Below are 14,268 nucleotides of genomic sequence, written 5' to 3'. Positions count from 1 at the left end.
TGCCACCGATTTCGGGGGGCCGAATGCGCTGGCATTTGGCCTCCCCGAGATTCGTGGCGAAATTCTCTGACATCCCTAAAGAAATGAGATCAACATGAGGCATGGGTAAGAACATCAGGAGAACCATGTGGGATCAGACCAAGCATCCATGTAGCACTTCCCCACTCCCCAAAGCCACTACAAATCAACAAGCCCTGAATCCATTCCAGGACGTTTGCCTAGCCATCACTGGAATTGCTGGTTCTGGTCCTGACCTGGTGGCGTTGAATAAGGATCAGATGCCATCTTTAATTTTCAGCATGAGATGCTCCTTTGCATTCAGACCAGGCCTCAATAAAATAATGTAGCACTTGGGAAGAAAGATACAGCTCAGCAGCCCAGCACTGGAGGCCAAGATAGAGAAGACCTGCACGGCTACCATGTATTTCCCCTTGGTACTCAGGTAGGTCCCCTTCATGGATCACTGCCTTGCTGTGGCAAAGGAGCTTGCGTAACTCAGTGAAGCCATAAGCTATGCCGTGCAGGGCCACCCAAGATGGTCAGGTCATGGCAGAGAATTCTGACAAAATGTGGTCCACTGGAGAAGGAAATGGCAACCCAATCCAGTATTCTTGCCAAGAAAACCCCATGGAATGTATCACAAGGCTAAAAGAGATGATGCCGGAAGATGAGCCCCTCAGGTCGGAAGGTGTCCAATATACTACTGGGGAAGAGCAGAGGGTATTTCCAAGTAGCACCAGAAAGAGAGAAGCGGCTGGGCCAAAGCCGAAAGGACACTCAGCTGTGGATGTATCTGGTGGTGAAAAGAAAATCCGATGCTGTAAAGAACAATATTGTTTAGGAACCTGGAATGTAAGATCAATGAATCAAGGTAAGCTGGACGTGGTCAAACATGAGATGGCAAGATTGAACATCGACATCTTGGGAGTCAGCGAACTAAAATGGACAGGCATGGGCAAATTTAATTCAGGTGACTATCATATCTACTACTGTGGGCAAGAATCCCTTAGAAGAAATGGAGTAGCGCTCATAGTCAACAAAAGGATGGGAAAAGCAGTACTGGGGTACAATCTTAAAAATGATAGAATGATCTCAGTACGAATCCAAGGCAAACCATTCAACATCACAGTAATTCAAGTCTATGCCCCAACCACTGAGGCCGAAGAAGCTGAGGTTGATCGGTTCTATGAAGACCTACAACACCTTCTAGAACTAACACCCCCAAAAGATGTCCTTTTCATCATAGGGGATTGGAACGCTAAAGTAGGAAGTCAAGAAATCACCGGGGTAACAGGCAGTCATGGCCTTGGTGTACAAAATGAAGCAGGACAAAAGCTAATAGAGTTTTGCCTAGAGAACACTCTGATGATAGCAAACACTCTTTTCCAACAGCACAAGAGGCGACTCTACACATGGACATCACCAGATGGTCAATATCGAAATCAGATTGATTATGTACTTCGCAGCCAAAGATGGAGAAGCTCTATACAGTCAGTCAAAACAAGACCTGGAGCTGACTGTGGCTCAGATCATGAGCTTCTTGTTGCAATATTTCGGCTTAAATTGAAGAATGTAGGGAAAACCACTAAACCATTCAGGTATGACCTAATCATATCCCTTATGAATATACAGTGGAGGTGACTAATAGATTTCAGGGATTAGACCTGATAGACAGAGTGCCTGAGGAACTATGGACGGAGGTCCGTAACATTGTTCAGGAGGCAGCAACTCAATCCATCCCAAAGAAAAAGAAATGCAAGAAAGCAAAGTGGCTGTCTGATGAGGCTTTACAAGTAGTTGAGGAAAGAAGGGAAGCGAAAAGCAAGGGAGAAAGGGGAAGATATATCCAACTGAATGCAGAGTTCCAGAATATAGCAAGGAGAGACAAGAAGGCCTTCTTAAATGAGCAATGCAAAGAAATTGAGGAAAACAAAGGAATGGGAAAGACTAGAGATCTCTTCAAGAAAATCGGAGATCTCAAGGGAACGTTTTGTGCAAAGACGGGCATGATAAAGGACAAAGAAGGCAGGGACCTAACAGAAGCAGATGAGATTAAGAAGAGGTGGAAAGAATACACAGAAGAACTATACAGGAAAGATCTTAATGTCCCTGATAGCCATGATAGTGCGGTCACTGAACTTGAGCCAGACATCATCGAGAGGGAAGTCAAGTGGGCCTTAGGAAGCATGACTAACAACAAAGCTAGCGGAGATGACAGTCTTCCAGCTGAGCTATTTAAATTCCTAAAAGATGATGCTGTTAAAGTGCTGCACACAATATGCCAACAAATTTGGAACACTCAACAGTGGCCGCAAGACTGGAAAAGGTCAGTTTACATTCCAATTCCAAAGAAGGGCAACGCCAAAGAGTGTTCAAACTACCGCACAATTGCGCTCATTTCACATGCCAGCAAGGTGAACCTGAAGCTCAAATATTTTGGCCACCTAATGCGAAGAGAATACTCTCTGGAAAAGACCCTGATGCTGGGAAAGACTAAAGGCAAAAGGAGAAGGGGACGGCAGAGGATGAGATGGCTAGATAGCATCACCAACGCAATGAATATGAACTTGAGCACGCTCTGGGAGAGAGCGGAGGACAGGAAGGCCTGGCGTGCTATGGTCCACAGGGTCACGAGGAGTTGGACACAACTGAATGACTGAACAACAACAACAACAACACAGGTAGGTGGGTACAAAGGACACCCAAACACTGCAAAAGACCAGCATGCTGAAGGTGATCAGCTTGGCTTCATTGAAGGCCCCAGGCAGCTTTCTGGCTAGGAAAGCCGTGAGGAAACAGATGGCAGCCAAGAAGCCCGTGTAGCCTTTACTGTAAAACATGACAACAGAGCCTTTATTACATTGTAGTAGGATCTCTCTAGGCTGGGAATGCATGTCAGAGTCAGGGAATGGGGGAGATATCCCCAACCAGATGGTGCAGATGACAGCTTGAATGCTGCAACAAGAAAATACAAGGGTGCTGGCCAAACTCTTCCCCAGCCATCTCTTCACCCTGTTCCCTGGCTTTGTGGCCAGGAAGGCCAGCACCACAGTGATCGTTTTGGCCAACACCGAAGAGACAGCAACTGAGAAGATGAGGCTGAAGGCCGTTTGTTGGAGAAGGCAGGTCGCTTTCCTTGGCCGGCCAATGAAGGGGAAGGAGGTCAAGAAGGAAAGCAGGAGGGAGACGAGGAGAATGTAGGAGAGGTCCTGGTTGTTGGCCTTCACAACTGGAGTGTCTAGGTACTTAATGAAGATGGCTAACACAAACCCCATGGTTAAGGACAAGAACAGGGCAAAGGAAGCCAGGATGATCCCCAAAGGTTCTCCATAGGACAGGAAGTTTATATTCTTGGGCACACAATAATCTCTGCCCTCGTTTGGATGGTGATCCTCTGGACACTTGGTGCAATGGTCTGCTTCTGAGGAGGAGAAGAGTGGCTTCAGCATTGCTCACATTTCCCTTATATCTCAATAATCCATGTTCTTTTATTTATTTATAAATATCAACATGGCCCCTTGCTGCCTGAAAGGCCGCCAGGATGGCTACCAGGCAAAACTGTAAGTAAAACATAAAAATACAACCAAAAGAAACAGCAGCAGCAAAAAACCAAACTGAACTGGTATAATATAATCCTCTCCCCACTTAAAACAGATGACAGGGGTCTGGCCTCTTCCTTCTCTTCCGTACCAACTCAGGAAGTCCAGCACATCACTGGCACCTGCCCCATCTCTTGATTGCCTAACAGCCAGTGGCGTAGTGGAGGGGAGACATGCAGGGTTGAATCACCAGGACCCGTTTCAAAACAGGGATGTAGACCTCACCTGTCAGCCCTCATGCTGCAGCCCTCACTCCCAATGGCTACTTGCCAGGATGGCTGTACATCTCCTCCAATAAGGGAGGCAGTATGTCTCCGTGTGCCAGTCGCTGGCAAAGTGAGTGGGAGCGTTCTGTTGCACTCCTGTCCTGCTTGTGGGCTTCCCACTGGGGCTTCTTGTTGGCCTCTGTGGGAACAGGATGCTGGACGAGTCAGGCCTTGGCTCTTATCCAGCAGGCCTCTTCTCATCTGATTATGTGTATGTTCTCACAGTACCTGGGGTGGGTGAAGAATGCATTTCCCCCAACAGCAATATATGCTTGTGAATTATGCCTGTTGTAAGGCAGTCTAATCCTAAAGACAAGTGCATCAAGAGAAAGGGGTTAGGGGGTGTTTTGTCTAGGGAAAGGAATCCTGGGGCGCGTCCAGACATGCCTCTTCAGCCCTGCACAATCAGTGCTTTCCCACCATAAGCCACAATCAGAATTGCCGTTGTTGAACTGCCCAGAGAACTTTGGCTATTGGGCTGTATGGGAATGAAATGAAATGACCGATTCGTGGAAGTGTTTCCGACCAGGTACCTGGTTGTGCAGGCAAAACAACAACACAACAGTCCTACACGCGTCTGCTTGGAAGTAAGCCCTGCTGAATTCAAGGGGACTTGCTCCCAGGCAAGTGTGTCTAGCAGAGATGTAGAACCTGGTGCCTGGGAGCCAAATCCGGCCTGCCCAGGATCCCATCCTGCCCTCTGGGGTTCCCCAGTTGCCCCCTTTCCCTGGCCTCTCCCCCTTCTCCCCCACTACTGATTGTTTGGTGGTTTCCTGGCTTTGGCATCCATTTCCCCCATTCTAAAAGGCCGAAAGGCCTCTTCCAAGGCCACGTTGGAGGCATTAAGAGCCCAACAGAGTCTCTAGCGCCTGTGACTGACATCCTTGGAGGGGAGGACTGTTGAAGCACAACTTCACGGCCCGGGAACCCCTTTGCGGCATATGATTTGCTGCTCCACGACGGCAAGGCAGGGGTGTTCCAAAGCACCCTTGGGTTCTGACGGGCTGAAAGTTCCAGCTGGGTGGAAAAGAACCGTGAGGAAATGACAGTTGACAGTCAGAGTGGTCAGTTGGTCGGTTGGTGGTGGGGGTGTGACAAGGCACCCCAAATTCTGCTGTTGTGTGAAGAAGGGGACTGTACCTGGAAGGAGACGGGGGGGGGGTGTCTTGTTGGAGGGTGAAAATAACAGCTCCACTGGACAATTCTTGCCCTACACACACACACACACACACACACACACACCAGTAAAACTGTTCATGTGATCCTTCCAAACAACTTTCTGGTCAAGCATTGTGTTCTGATTGCCTCCATTCCTATCACTGGCAAAGTTCAGATCTTGCTTCAAGGTGACAACCACCATGAAATAGTTTAGGCTGATTTCTAACCTTCCTATTTAAGCCACTTTCAACATTTGAATGGGTGGGATATAGAGGCCACTTGCGAATGGACACTTCTATGGATAGGAGGTCTGCTTCTGTTGATGTTTTGCATAATTCTTAGAAAGTGGAAGTTTCATATTATATATATATTTCAGATGCATGCATTGAAATGCTTCTATTCAAATTTATGTAGCTACGTCATTTTTTTCTTTTTCTCTTTTTTCTTTCATTTTATGGAAATTTCACAATAAAAATTAATTAAAAAACAAGTGGGGACAAGCATGCAGTAACTACAAGTATATATGCAACTGGATTTGACTTAATGGCCTGGTTTGCACGTAACACTAAGCCATGGTGTGGTTTGTTGAAATCTGGCTTGTTTCCGCAACCAAACCCATCCCTGTAAGCAAAACATGCTCTGTAAATCAGCTAAACCGCAAATAGAGGCCAAGGTTTGTTCTTGGCTTATGAAGTCTGGCTTGTTTAAATCATGGCTTGTTGTGATGTCTGAACCCCAAACCATGGCTTATGCCTGAGTTGTTTGTGCTGCTGTCTGCCCTGAAACAGAGGTGCCCAGCAAGAGCAGCCTGAAAATGAAACTGCTCTGAAGGCCGGCAAAATAGGCAGAAAAGGGAATAAAACCAGAAATAAAGAAAAGAAGCTTCAGTTTGTTCGCTCATCTGCAGTACAATTCATGGCTAAACAACAAACCACACACACACGTTGTATAAATTTTCTTAGGTGTACTGCTATTGTTAAGTTCCTTCAGTTCCGAAAGGCAATACTGCTTACAGACGCAGCCCTGCCCGTTCCAGAAATGAGTGTTTCCTCTCACTCCAGGCTTGCCCCCAGAAGCACTGTACCACGTTGCGCAAGCAGTTGGGGCCACGTGTGGACCAGAACTGGTGGAGCTGGCCGCTTGTGGAAGGGCCCCATTGGATACTGCCCAATAACTTTACAATGCATAAATGTGATACATTTCTTGAAAACACAGATAATTTCTCAGATAATAACAACAATAAAAATAATATATTCTCCGTACCTTGTTAAACCACGATGGCCACAAAATGGCTTCAGTATTAACTGTGAATTTAAGGCCTGGGGACGCCTGTCTCTCGATGCTCCCAGTTTTCATTCTAGCACACGAGTTGTTGGGAAACCGCACCCAGTTCACAATATCAAAGTCGGCTGCCAGCTCGCCATTCTCATCCGTGTACAGGCCGCTCAAGGAAGCATTCGAAAACTGGATGTCTCTTAAGGAAGTGTGAAACTGGAATGACAGAGAAAACACAGGCGGGATCATGTCCTACCATGAGGCAGAGTGAGGTGGGTCACTTGAGATAACCTATTTTGGACACTCTCCCTAAATTGCCAGGTCCTTCCATGGAATGGGGTGCGCAACTTTGTTCCCTCCTGTTCTTGTCATTGACAAACTGGATTAGCCCCGGCCAGAATGTCCAACCGTCAGTTAGTGGGACCGGCAAGAAAACGTCGCAGTGTGGTGTGCTCCTGTTCACTGCTCTAGTCCATCAGATATGCCCCCCTCCTCAATATTCAGTTCCATGTCCCCTCCCACCCAGGCTTCTCCCCCCGCCCCGAGCGAATCAGCATTCTGTAGCCACTGTGAATGCTCGGTCCTACTTGGGCTGTTTTAAAAATATTTCCCCCAGTACGTTTTTTCCCCTCGATACTTTTTGTTTCTTTTCTGTAAAGATTAGGGCTTCCTCGAGCCTCTTGATACCATTTTGGGTACATAGACATTGGCACTCACACCTGAACATTGGAAATAGAGGGGATTTTTTTACTATGTGGTGGGGAGATGCCTTTTGGGTTTTCTTCCTCAGACATTAAGTTGCATTAGCCCAGTGCTATCGCAAAGAGCCACACCGGATGTACTGGCAATATCGCAACACCATCGGCCCTGGCAGAAGAGAGGTGTAGCTGCTGGTATCAGTGCGCTGACCTCCTGACTGTTGGATAATAGGAACAACTCCGTCTGCTCCCAGACCCAGACACAAGGGGGTGATAGAGACTGTTGCATCGGCAGCCTTCGGTGTGGTGGCCCCCTTCCAGTGGAACTCCCTGCCTTTGGAAGTCAGGCAGGCACCAACTGTTTTCAGCACTTCCTGAAGGCAGCTTTATTTCAGGAAGCCTTTCCTTGAGTGGCCGGCCATGGGTTTATCAGAATTCTGTTTGCTTTTAAAAAGTGGTAATTATTTTAACATTTTATCCTTTTTTAACATGTTATCTTATTTGGCATTTTTATTGTTCACCGCTCCAGAATCTGTCTAGATGTGGAGCAGTATACAAGTGTGGAAATAAAACAAACAACCGAACACCCCAACAGCCACTTCTTTTGTTCATCTCCCTTGTTGTCCTATCAGTTCCTTTTCCTGCTCCCTCCCCATCCTCTTCCTTCTTCCTTCTTCTCCTCTGCAACAAGCACCATGTGACTCTTTCTCTGACCAAAGCAAGTAACCATATCCCATGCCTTTGCTTACTTAAACTCATGCGCCGGGGGGGGGGGGGGGCTTGTAGCAAAACACTGTTAGATAGCCTTCTCTGATGATGTGTATTAGAAGCACCAATAAAGTGTGTTTATTTCTTTATTCCTTTATTTACAACATTTGTAGACTGTTTCATATCTAAAACAGATTCTGGAGCAGCGAACATAAGAGGTAAAATAGTAAAAGATTAAAACACCATATTAAAATTATTCTTTTCAAAACCAGAATGCCAATACAAGCTGTGGCTGGTCAGTTAAGCAATGCTTCCTGGAACAGAGCTGTTTTCAGGAGGCCCTGGAAGCCACACAGCGTTGGCACCTGTCTGACCTCCAGGGTAGGGAGTTCCAAAGAAAGGGGGCCACCGCGCTGAAGGCTCTTCTCTGGATGGACTCCAACCGGGCCATGAGTCCATGTGGAACCACCGTGCCCTCCAATGGCTTCAGTGACTGGGCAGGTTGGTAAGGGAGAAGGCACTCTTTTGGCTCTCCTGGTCCCAAGCTGTTTAGGGCTTTGTACACTAGTCCTAAGACCTGAAACCTGGCCTGTTAGCGAATAGGCAGACAGTGCAGTCCCCTCAGGAGAGGAGTTGCATGATGAAAAGGGGCAGCTCCCGACAAGGGCCGAGCTGCTGCGTTCAGCACTAGCTCCAGCTTCCAGAGCAGCCTTACGGGCAGCCCCACATCGAACACCTTGCAGGAATCCAGTCTTGAGGTTACTAGCGCCAGGCGAGGCTGCAGTTGGAGGACCGGCTGAAGCTGGTAAAAGGCACCCCGAGCCACCATGGCCACTTGGGCCTGCAGTGTCAGGGACAGATCTAGGAGTACCTAAGTACCTGTTGACTTGAACTTATTCTGAACTGGCTCTAGCTTGAACTTATGAATTTGAACTTATGAACTTGAACTTATGTAGCCTATCATGGGCTACCATAGGGACGCATATGGCGTCCCCTACTCAGGACGCCATTTGCGTCCGCACCAGCCCAGCAGCGGCTGGAGGGCCCGCTGCAGGTTGGCCTTGCCAGCGGCTCCGTGGCCTGGCTGCGGAACGGAGCTGGCCGGGCAGGATTCCGGGGGGAGGAACGGATCACCTCCCTCCACCTGCGGAACCCGGCGGAGCCAGGTAAGCGGGGTTTCGTACACCCCTAATTGCAAGATGGGATTCCGAAGAGATAAAGGCAAAAAATGTATTAATACTATGCTTACTGGATGATCATATTGTGCATACAAAGGGAGAAAAAAGTCACTCCAGATATGCTTAAAGCACTGCAAAAATTATATGAGGAAGAAGAGACCCAGAAACAAGTTTGATTGTTTAGAGAAGTCTTCTTTGCAAGCTTGAGAACTATTCTTTACAAGCTTAAGTGCTGTGATCTGCCTAGAGAGCTTCAGCTATTGGGCAGTATAGAAAAGTAATAAATTAAGTAAATAAATAAAGGGTAGAGGGGATGCTGATAAGCATATTGCAAGTCTCCTAAAAATACGAGACAAGTTGGCCACATTGGGGTAAATATTAAATGATCAGCTAAAACTGGGGCTATTTCTACGCTCTCTTCCACAAAGCTTCTCTGCATCTGTTTCAATATTTACGTAGCCTATCACGGCTCAGCGAAGGGATGCAAATGATGGCCGCTATGCCGGCTGCCTTTTGTGGCCACAGACCTGCCGCAGCCGGATGCCCGGCTGCGGATGCACCCAGACGGCGGCTCTGCAGAGTCGCCCCAGAGCCGGCTGGGGAGGATTTTGGGGGGAGGGACGGAGCGCCTCCCCCCCACCGCAGATGCCACTTATGAAACAGGTAAGTGGTTTCGTACATCCCTCCCAGAGATCACATCACTCCAGTGCCGAAGGAGTTGCACTGGTTACCAGTTGTTTTCCGGGCCACATTCAAGGTGTTGGTTTTGACCTTTAAATCCCTATATGATTCTGGCCCAGCCTATCTTAAGGAGCGCCTCCAGCAACACCAGACAGGCCGCTTAACAAGATCAGCCTCGGATGGCCTTCTCTCTGTCCCATCAGCCGGGACAGCTAGGCTGGTGAGGACGACGGAGAGGGCCTTCTCTGTGGTGGCTCCCACTCTGTGGAACTCCCTCCCTAGGGAACTCCGCCATGCCCTCTCTTTAATGAGCTTCCTCCGCGCATTAAAAACGTTGTTCAGGCAGGCATTCGGGGTGGGTTAGAGTATTGTTTATGATGTTTTTAATATAGAATGTTATTGTTTTAACTGTTTTGTTGTTGTACATCGCCCAGAGTGGCTGGGTGACCAGCCAGATGGGTGATTAATAAATTAAACAAATAAATAAATGGCAAGAGGAGGGCTTTAATACTTTGCCCCGTCTGATCAGAAACCTCCCCCTGCCCCACAAACACTCTGGAACTTGCAGTGGTAGGAAAGCCCCCGTTGACACTAACAGGAGAGCTGTGGCAGCGTCCCCGCCCTTCCAGATTCTCATCACATCTAGGCTTGTGCTGACTGCAGCTTAAACTGAGGCTGCCAGGAAGGGGAAGGAAATACCTGCCATGGCTGTAGCCTTTGACATTCGCTCCCCGCGCCATCCAGCACTGCCACCTGCTTGGCTCTGGGGAGTGTGCAGCGTGTAAGGCGTGCGCCACGGCCTGGACAGTGCCGTAAGTGCTGTAGCTGTCCTGGGACAGGATACTTTCAAGCTCCTCCTGGGGCAGCACCTCCACTTTCTCTTCCTCTCTGCATCTCGTCCAGCCTCTCATGGAAAACCCATGCTTCGAATAGGAACAGTGTGAAATCCTTTCCCGTAAAACAAATCATCAAGATGATCAGAAATACGTGCGAAGCTTTAAACAGTAGAGCTGAGTGGCGCAAAAGGCATTACAAGAGACTAAAAGTTGCGAAACGTGAGTTCCTTTACCCTAACGGTACTTTGTCTTCTCCAAACTGCTTCTTCCTGCTCCCTCCTCAGACTCTGGTCTCCCTGACTCTGACTCTTACCGGCTCTCTCACTTTTTTAATACCCTCCTCCCTCAAAACCAAAAGTCCTGTTTTAAACCTGAAGAAAGGAAACGTCAGCGCAGGAATGAAGCTGACACTTAGGCAGAGAAATGAAACTGCTCCCCTGAGGGATACCCCCTCCCAGCAAAAGCTCCAATCCTCTCAGCCTGAACGTTCCCCCCCCCTTTGCCTTTGTAGGCTTCAAACCTTCACAGTCGCCCTGTCAGGTGACCTTGGCTAAGAGAGGAACAGGAGGAGTGTGACCCTGCTGATTCCCTCAGATCTGTTGGTCTCCCTTGGTATCCGTAGTTTTTGAAACTTTTGAGCATGGTGTTCTTCTGCATAGGAAGTTTGGGTTGGGAGCTGGAAGCTCCAGGCTAACTGTAGGATCTTTAACCCCTGATGAGCCACGGCATGTCCCGGGGCAATTGGAATATGCCATGTCATGCACACCTGGTCAGCATGGGTGATTTGAAGGTTAAACCACCCTCCCATAACTCATTCTTTGTTGCAGAGCAGTGGATGTGCTAAAACAGGGCCTGGCTGTGATCATGGACTGGATGAGGGCTAATCAATTGAAGCTCAATGCAGACAAGACTGAGATGCTGTTAGTGGGTGGTTCTTCTGGTTGGCTGGAGGGTGCTCAACCTCTTCTGGATGGTGTCAAGCCCGGGCAAGTGGGTGGGACTCTTCCGGTTCTGATAATCCTGTGGTCCTCGTGTGGCTTCCAACTGGGAATTTCCAGGTCTCCAAGCAAAGGAAGGCCTCGTCGGTGCTTGCAGACAAGGTACTCCTTTGCGGTCTCCCTGGGCAGTGACTGTCCTCCTGGGAGCAGATTTCACCAGCCTGTCTTCCCTTATTTCACTCTCCCTGCCACAGCCACCACCCTCCCCTGCGATCAACCAACCGGTTCTTTAGGAGTGGCCGGGGAGACCTGAGATGTGATGCCACCAGTGGACCTGGCCCCTAGCAGAGTGACTTCAGACAGGGCCTGCTTGGTGGCAGCACCCTGACTCTGGCATTTGGTCCCTGGAAAAGGGCAGTTGGCCCCAATGTGGTTGAATTGAAGGCAACATCTAAAATATACATTTGTTCTCCCAGATTTGGGGCAGAGTGCAATGGGGCACTGACCCCAACATGAGTGGAAACTGTCCTTTCTGGAAATAGGCAGGTTGGCGGAGCTCCCTTCTGCAAGCTAAGCCAATTCATCTCCTTCCAGAGACAAGCGTTTCTAGTCGTTGTGGGTTGTTGCAGAAGTGCGAATTGCCATTGTGCAAGCAGTGGGGGCCACTTGTGCCATGGAACCGGTCGGATGTAAGAGAATTGGGGGGGGGGTGTAAATGCCCCACTGGATCCTGTCCTTTGAAAAGGAACCTGGCCCTGGGACCTTGGTGCTTTAACGTTGTCATGTTGTGTTGTGTTATTGTCTTAGCTTTATAGTTAATATTTTAATGATATGTAAACAATACAATTCTAATGATCCTGTGTACCACCCTGGGATTTCTTGTGAGGAAGTATATCAAATAAATAATGAAAATATTGATAACTCCAGTTTTGATAAGGATTTGAAAATTACCAGACTTTATTTGGTAGGGAAAGAACAAATGGGAACCCGTGGTCTCCGGTCTCTTTGTCTATTAATTAATTAACATAGAACAAGTTTCTGATTGGTAGGGATGTACGAAAGTCACTTACCTGTTTGCGGATTATGTTTATGGTGGGGGGGGGAGGTGTTCTGTCCCTCCCCCCGGAATCCTGGATGGAGGGGGAGGCACTCTGTACCTCTCCCCCGGAATCCTCCGCGGCTGGCTGTGCTCCGCGGCAGCTCCTCAGAGCAGCCGGCCAGTCCCAGCCAGGCCAGAGCCGTACGCAGCCGGATTTCTGGCCGCGGAGGGCTCTGGGTAAAAAACAACAACAAACAAATGCGGGTTTGTTTTTTTTAACCTACCCAGCCGTGATAAATCTTTACGTAGACTATCACGTCTTTTTTTTTTTTTTTTTTTTTTACAAGAGTGGAAATGGCGGCGGCGGCAGCTGGTCGGAAGACCAGCCGCTGCCACCACTGCCGAAGCCGCCACCGGATCTGTCGCCGCCCGGAAGATCCACCCCAGGTGAGTCTCGTCCTGGGGGGGATCCACGGGGGGACGGGGGAGGCAGGCCATTCCACCACAGATTTCGGGGGCCGAATGCACTGGCATTCGGCCTCACCGAGATCCGTGGTGGAATTCTCTGCCATCCCTACTGACTGGAGAGGGAAACCAATACAGTTGCAGGAAACTTTGAACTGTGGGCAGTTTTGGAGAGGGGATGATATTAGGCAGAGGACACAACTACAGTTAGTGAACAGCTTCTCTGTCCTGTGGATTTTGGGCTTTTAAGGCTGCAATTGTATATTCACCTACCTTGGAGAAAGGCCACTGATCCTACTGCAGAGGCAACATATGGAGAATTGCACCGTAAATGTGCCTGGACTTTCACCCAAAGGGAAACGAAGCCCCCTTCTTGCTGCTTTTGGCCTAGATGGCCTTTTGAATCTCTCCCTCTCTCTCCTGATCAGCATCTCTTTCTGATGCTTAGAGTATATTTGCTTCATGCTGTTGGAAGACAGAAAGGAACAATTGACTCTTGTGTTTCTCTCTTGGCTTTAATTTCGAGTCAATCTTAGCAAATGTCTTGCTTTTTGTTTCATGAATGCTAGAAAAAATAGTGTCCCTGTTCCTGGGGCATGTTCTGCACACATTCTTCTCCCTCATAAGCTCTTTTCATTGTTGCGTTCCACCCCACCCCCACCCCCATTTCAATCCTTGTAGATTATTACTTTCTAAAACTTCTCCACTTTTTCTTTCTGGGCTTTCTACAAGGAAAGATGTCACCCACCCCGCAAACCTAAAGAACAGTGAGAACAGTGGCAGGCCAGAGGTTAAGAGATGGATGAAGATTTAAGCTGGATCAAACTTTGTTGGCGAAAGAGGATTTCCCCATCCCTGTTTCTCATTACAGGCCCTCTAGCCTGGACAAAATTCTCAATAAACAGGTAGGAGGCCCTGCTAAATGAGGTACTGTGTTGTGTGGGGGGAAGGAGGGAGGGAGGGAGGACCCCAAAGAATAGATAGACAGACCTTCCAGGAATGGAGCCCTTCCTCTCAAGGAAGGCAGTTCCTGGATCCACCCCTAAATATTTACCATGAACTACAGTACACTTTATGAGGTCATATGCACTCTCCCCAATTTCTGGCTGCACTCATTTACTCGTGAGCAATCCTCATGCAGCCTCATCCTACTCGTGTCTCGTCAGAAGTAAGTACCACTGCTTTCCATGAGACATGCTCTCCAGTCATTGTGCTTCTCCTCATGTTATCGTAATGTCAGGGTAAAGTTCATTGTTTCGATTTCCTGGTATAAGTGTCCTCCAACCCGTTATGTGAAGGTAGCTGGCAGCTATCAATGGATAAAAGAGAGCAGTTTGATAAACCAAAAGGGAAAAATGTAAAGCATAGAATGGAACAACATAAAACCTGATATAAAAGCATACTTTGATTATTAATCAGCTTTTATT

General features: G+C 48.3%; 1 protein-coding gene across 1 annotated transcript in view; it reads left to right on the top strand.

Moving 5' to 3' along the window:
• Positions 1–14,268, top strand: part of LOC146356234 (uncharacterized) — a 943,348-nt gene that overhangs the window by 278,866 nt on the left and 650,214 nt on the right. The window lies entirely within an intron of this gene.

This window comes from Heloderma suspectum, chromosome 2 (assembly GCF_057233095.1).
Source record: "Heloderma suspectum isolate Gila_16-S chromosome 2, 16-S_ref, whole genome shotgun sequence".
NCBI classification, from domain to species: domain Eukaryota; kingdom Metazoa; phylum Chordata; class Lepidosauria; order Squamata; family Helodermatidae; genus Heloderma; species Heloderma suspectum.
The sequence above is the reverse complement of the archived record's forward strand: the minus strand, read 5'-3'. Positions and strand labels throughout refer to the sequence as shown.